The sequence below is a fragment of the Myotis nattereri genome (genome assembly GCF_964212035.1).
Source record: "Myotis nattereri genome assembly, chromosome: 1".
Classification (NCBI taxonomy): domain Eukaryota; kingdom Metazoa; phylum Chordata; class Mammalia; order Chiroptera; family Vespertilionidae; genus Myotis; species Myotis nattereri.
The window spans coordinates 77,824,444-77,830,482 of NC_138075.1; the positions used below are offsets into that span (position 1 = coordinate 77,824,444).

General features: G+C 42.8%; 1 long non-coding RNA gene across 1 annotated transcript in view; it reads right to left on the bottom strand.

The window, feature by feature from the left end:
* The window catches only part of LOC308528750, an 852,227-nt gene that overhangs the window by 613,810 nt on the left and 232,378 nt on the right, over nucleotides 1-6,039 (bottom strand). The window lies entirely within an intron of this gene.

A 6,039-nucleotide genomic window follows, 5' to 3' on the forward strand; every position in this document is an offset into this window, starting at 1 on the left:
CCTGTGTCTTATATTCTCCCTTTCCTCTTCTGTGATTCTGCACCCACTTGATCCCCCTTTAGGATCAGATTTTAGGCAAAACAGAGCCCTGAACATTTAGGAGGCACTCCCTCAATAAAAGTTGTTTATGTTAGTTAGGCCTGGCCAGCGTGGTTCAGTGGTTGAGCATCGACCTATGAACCAGGTGGTCATAGTTTGGTTCCCAGTCAGGTGACAGGGTTGCAGGCTCGATCCCCAGTGTGGGGCATGCAGGAAGCAGCCAATCAATGATTCTCTCTCATCATTGATGTTTCTCTCTCTCCCCCTCTCCCTTCCTCTCTGAATTCAATAGAAATATATATATTTTTTAAAGTTATTGAGGTTAGTAGTCTCCTGAGGCCATACTCTTTGCGCATGCAAACTCTACTACTCAATCATCTGGCAATGAGAAGCAGCTAAGTAATATCACACTCCCACTGGCTGGTCCCATGGCTCAGCTGTCAGATCTTAGCCTAAATGTCACCTGTCAGAGGTCTTTCCTGGCCACTGTGCCTAAGCAGCTCCCTCCCCATCCCCATTTAAGACCACATCCTACTGTTTATTTCCTTCACTCCACTTACATGATTCTACCAATGCCAAACTGGGTCTCATCCCAACTAGGATTTTAGGCTCAGAAAAGGGAGGCGTGCCATCTGTTCTGATCACCTCTGTATCTCTCGTACCTGGCACAGAACAGGCACTCAAATATTCTTTTAACTAAATGATGGTGTAGCAGAAAGACTGAGCTCTCTCACCAAGATGACCTTTATTAATACGCTGCAACTAGACTGGGGTAAAATATTGGTAATTGTTAAAGCTGAGGGTTGGGTATATGGGAGTTTATTTTACTCTTGACATGTGTGAACATCTCATTAATAAAAACTTAATAACAAAATTGTTCATCCCAGGGATTTAATAAGGCAGAGCAGACCTGAATAGATCCTAATGGGAGCTCCTAGAGAGGTCTCTCTCCTCCAGGAAAAAGGAAGGCCTGCCATTGGCCACCACAGTCCTTCAGCTGAAAGCCAGTAAAACTGGATGTGCTGCTGAGGGAGAAAAATAAGATGCCTGGGACAGTTCTCAGCATTTCTGATGATGCTAGGAGAGGACTGATCATACAGCAGTTACATTAACAAGGTACTTTACCTAAAATTTTATTGGGACAACTTTGTGAAGTATCATTATCCCCCTGCTTCTTACTTTATCTCATCCAAAGCCTAATCCAAATGCTTTGGAATCAGGAGGAAATAAGATTCAAACCCTAACAACTGCAAACTGAGTTTCTATTTCCTCATCAAAAAATGGAGAATACCACCACCCTGCCTCGTGGAGTTATAGGGAAACATAAATAACAGGAGGATGCTTAGTACCACGTCAGACATGGTAGATGGTCACTGTTAGCACTCACCCGGGACAGCAGAGGCTGCCTTACCTTTTGTATTGTTCTGTGCACTATGCAGCCTAGTGCTTAGGTGCCTAATTATCTGCAAAATTTGAGACAAAAGGTTCAAAAACAAAGTAAGTGGCAGGACAGGTCCTTGAATCAACACCTTCAGACCAAGAAAGTACATTCTGCAACACCAGGATGCCTCTCTGGTGGCTTAAAAATATACCCCTTTTCCATTGAATTGGCATAAGTTTTTCATAAGCTTGGGCCCATCTATTAATTCAGTGTAAGCGAGTGAAATATTCTTTTATTTAGTTCTTCATAAGCTTCCTCCTCCTCTATTCTCATTCCCTCATCTAAGATCCCTGTTCAGGAAAGTGTTGTTTTCCCCCACAGGAAAAAGCCATTTTCTGTATTTGTTATATTTTTTAAAATGAAATGTAGTTAGAAAGTTACATAGCACTGAGATATTAGTTTAGAGGCCCAGACCTGCAAGCCAAGAAGGGAGGACAGTCCAGCCTGTGTGGCTCAATGGTTGAGCATTGAGCTATGAACCAGAAAGTCATGGTTCGATTCCCAGTCAGGACTCATGACTGGGTTGCAGGCTCGACCCCCAGTGTAGAGCATGCAGGATGCAGCTGGTCAAAAATTCTCTCTCATTGTTGATGTCTCTCTCTCTCTCTCTCTCTCTCTCTCTCTCTCTCTCTCTCTCCACCTCCCTCTCCCTTCCTCTCTGAAATCAATAAAAAAAAATCTTTTTTTTTTTTAAAGAAGGGAGGACAGGAGAGTTGCACTGAGTCTGTGTACAGCTCCCAGCCTCTAGCAACCGGCCAGTGCTAGTTTGCTGGGCCTCCAAAACCAACTATGACTAAAAAAGTGTTTGAAACACAAGATGAAAAGATGTGATCAGAGGCCAAAGGTATAGGCTGCTAAGAGAAGAAAACACAAGAGATGGTTTCCACATGATAGAGGAGACAGGAAATGTGTGGGCAGGAGGTGCTCAGGGCTGAGCTTCCGCCACTGCAAAGAATGGCCGGGAGCAGACTATGTACAGTGCTTGTGGCAATGGCTTCCGGCTCCACAAAAAAGCACAGAAAATAAAAATAAACACCCAAAAAGGTGTTGAGCTAGAGGCAACAGGAAATGCTAGGATATAGCTCTCTATCCCGTTGTACTCAAAATCTGCTTGCTCAACATGCTGCACTGAGCACTCATGTGGAAGGCCAATGGAATGGCGTCATTAGAATACAGCCATTGGGTATTGAGAAAGGCCCAAAGACAGGAAGAGGCATCTAGTGAACAGATTACCCACCCTGGCTCAGTGCTTCTCATCTACCATGTCTTTAGCTACTTCAGCTAAAAGAAAACACCTAAGAATGTGTGTGTGTGGGGGGGGAGGGGGGGGGGGAATAATGCACTTTTTTAAGCTTGAAGAAATAGTTCCATAGCTAATTCTTCTGTATATCGAGTTGAGAACCACTGAGTAAGTCAATAGAAGCCTAAAAAAAAAAAAAAGTCACTGGTAATGAGCTTTTAACTAAATTTAAACTCAAGATTCCAAAAGCAGCCTGAAGCTTCTGTCCTAATACGGTAGGCAGTTAAACAGACATGAGCAGGGCAGGGAGGATGGGCCGAGTACAGGTCAAGGCAGAAAGCCCCGGGTGCCTAGCAATGGACACCTGTGGGGTGGGCCCTCATCTCCAGGACGCCCTTTTCCCCCTAGAGGTAGCACCTAGGCCTCAGTGGTGTTTCAGCTCCAGGCCCAGAAAAGCAACAAAACCAGACAAGTGACACCAAGGGTGACCTCAGGACCAGCTATATTGACTAATGACCCCCTGCCCTGGCTCCGAAAATGACCCTAAAAGGACACACTTGAAAAGCTGATGAATACTCTATTGGGATCCTCTCCTGGGATCACTCCTCAAAAGCCCTTAGGAAGGAAGACCCCGCCTGCTCTCCCTCCTGGGAGCACACCTGAGCCTTTCCCTCCTCTCTTACTCCCCCAGGCTCATTACCTCCCTTCACCTTCCTCTCTCCTAAATTCCAAGGACTTTTTTTTTTTGCCTCTGTAACTTGTTTCCTGAGTCCATTTCTTCTATCACTCACTTCTACCTCTGTGACCTTCTAAATAAACATTCTCTTACAGTTTGAGTCTTGATACTGAATTCTTTCCTAGCCAGAACTCCAGTACCAAGGTTGCTGAAACCAGGTCTAGTCTGACCCCACTGAGCTAGCACCTGGGGTCTTTCTCGCTACCACCAACACTATTGCAAATGGTGAAAACACACACCAAAGACAAATGCTTCCTCTGTTGATTGATAACTGGCTTGCATAAATCACCAGAGACAGAGCAAAACCAGTAAATGGGAATATAGCATCTTCCCCATGTATTTCTTCTGTTTAATCAATCACCTAAAAATAATCCAGAAGCCTCTTAATAAAGTTATAGGATATCTGTATATAAAAGTTTTAAAGCAAATTAAATTGACTAGTCATAATTTCAGTGAACTAGTATCCTTGAGAATGGCAAACCATGGCTCATTGACCAACAGCCTGTTTTTGTAAATACTTTACTGAAATATAACCCTGCCCGTATATTTAAGAAAAAACTGTCAACAACTACTCATATAACTTAACAAAAGGAAGATAAACAACCCAAACAAAAAATGGGCAATGGACCTAAATACTTTTTGAAAGAGGACATGAGGAAGGCCAAGAGACATATGAAAACATGCTCAAATTCACTAATCATCCGAAAGATGCAAATAAAAACGACAATGAGATACCATCTCACACCTGTCAGAATGGCTATCATCAACAAATCAACAAATGACAAGTGCTGGCGAAGATGCAGAGAAAAAGGAACCCCCATGCACTGCTGGTGGGAATGCAGACTGGTGCAGCCACTGTGGAGAACAGCATGGAGTTTCCTCAAAAAATTAAAAGTGGAACTCCCATTTGACCCTGTGATCCCACTTCTAGGAATATATCCCAAGAAACTAGAAACACCAATCAGAAAGGATATATGCACCCCTTTTCATAGCAGCACAATTTACAATAGCTAAGATTTGGACACAGCCTTAGTGTCCATCAACAGATGAGTGAATTAAAAAACTGTGATACATCTACACAATGGAATACTACACTGCTGTAAAAAGGAAGGAAATCCTACCATTTGCAACAGCATGGATGGACCTGGAGAGCATTAAGCTAAGCAAAATAAGTCAGTCAGAGAAAGAAAATTATCACATGATCTCACTCATTTGTGGAATATAATGAACATAAACGGATGAACAAAAACAGATCCAGAGACAGAGAAGCAATTGATCAGACCGTCAAACCTCAGAGGGAAGGTAGGAGAGGGTGGGGGTAAGGGGGAGAGATCAACCAAAGGACCTGTATGCATGCATATAAGCATAACCAATGGATATAGACATCAGGGGGATAAGGGCATGAGCAGGGGGGCGGGGTCGAGGGATATGGGGGGGGGAGGGGGGATAAGGACACATATGTAATACCTTAATCAATAAAGAAAAATAAAATAAAATGTGCAATTCAAAAAAAATTGCCAATTCTGATCTAAAGCTGTTCTCCAACTTTGTTGTGTATCAAAGTTACATGGAGAGTTAATAAACATAGAAGCCCAAACTTTTTATTAAGTTCCCAAGTAATTGAGATACACCAAAATTTGAGAACTGCTCTAGATCAGTGCTTCTCAAACTTTAATATGCACATAAATTACCTAGTGACCATGTTAAAATACAGATTCAGCTTCAGAAGGGTCTGGGGTGGGGCTTGAGTCCTCTTTTTTAAATAAGCTCCTAGGTCAGCGTTTCTCAACCTGTGGGTCGCGATCCCTTTGGGGGTCAAACAACCTTTCACAGGGGTCGCCTAAGACCATCGGAAAACACATAAAATTATATATTGTTTTTGTGATTAATCACTATGCTTAAATTATGTTCAATTTGTAACAATGAAATTGGGGGTCACCACAACATGAGGAACTGTATTAAAAGGTCGCGGCATTAGGAAGGTTGAGAACCACTGTCCTAGGTAATGTCAATACTGCTGATCAATGGACATTCTGAGCAGCAAAAATCCAGATCAGTGCTTCTCCCACTTGGCTGCACATGAGAATCGCCTGGGAGCTGTGCAAAGTACAGATGCCACCCCTGAAAGTTTTTATTTACTTGGTCTGGGTGTGACCTGGGCACTGAGATTTCGTTTTTAAGTTCCCCAAGGGACTCTAATGTGCAGTCTGGTTGGAGAACCTTTGCAGCACACTTCATCATCTCAGTAGTCAGCTAAATTTAAATACTAGTGGAATTCTCAACACAACTTACTTATTCCCTCTATATAGCACCCAAGATGGAAAAAGGCTGCTAGCATGATACATATAAACATGCCTAGGCTTCAGCCAGCAGACCTATTATTCTCCCAAGTTGTATCCTCAACTGTGATCGTAAGCAAGTTACAAATCTAAGCTTCAATTTCTCCATCTAATAAGGATTAGAACCCTGGAGATAATCATAAGAATAAAATGTGAGACTATTTGTGAAGGTGGTTTGGAGAGTACTACATCTTATAAATGAACGTATACACAAAACCCCCCTTTGCACTCTGCTTACACTGCC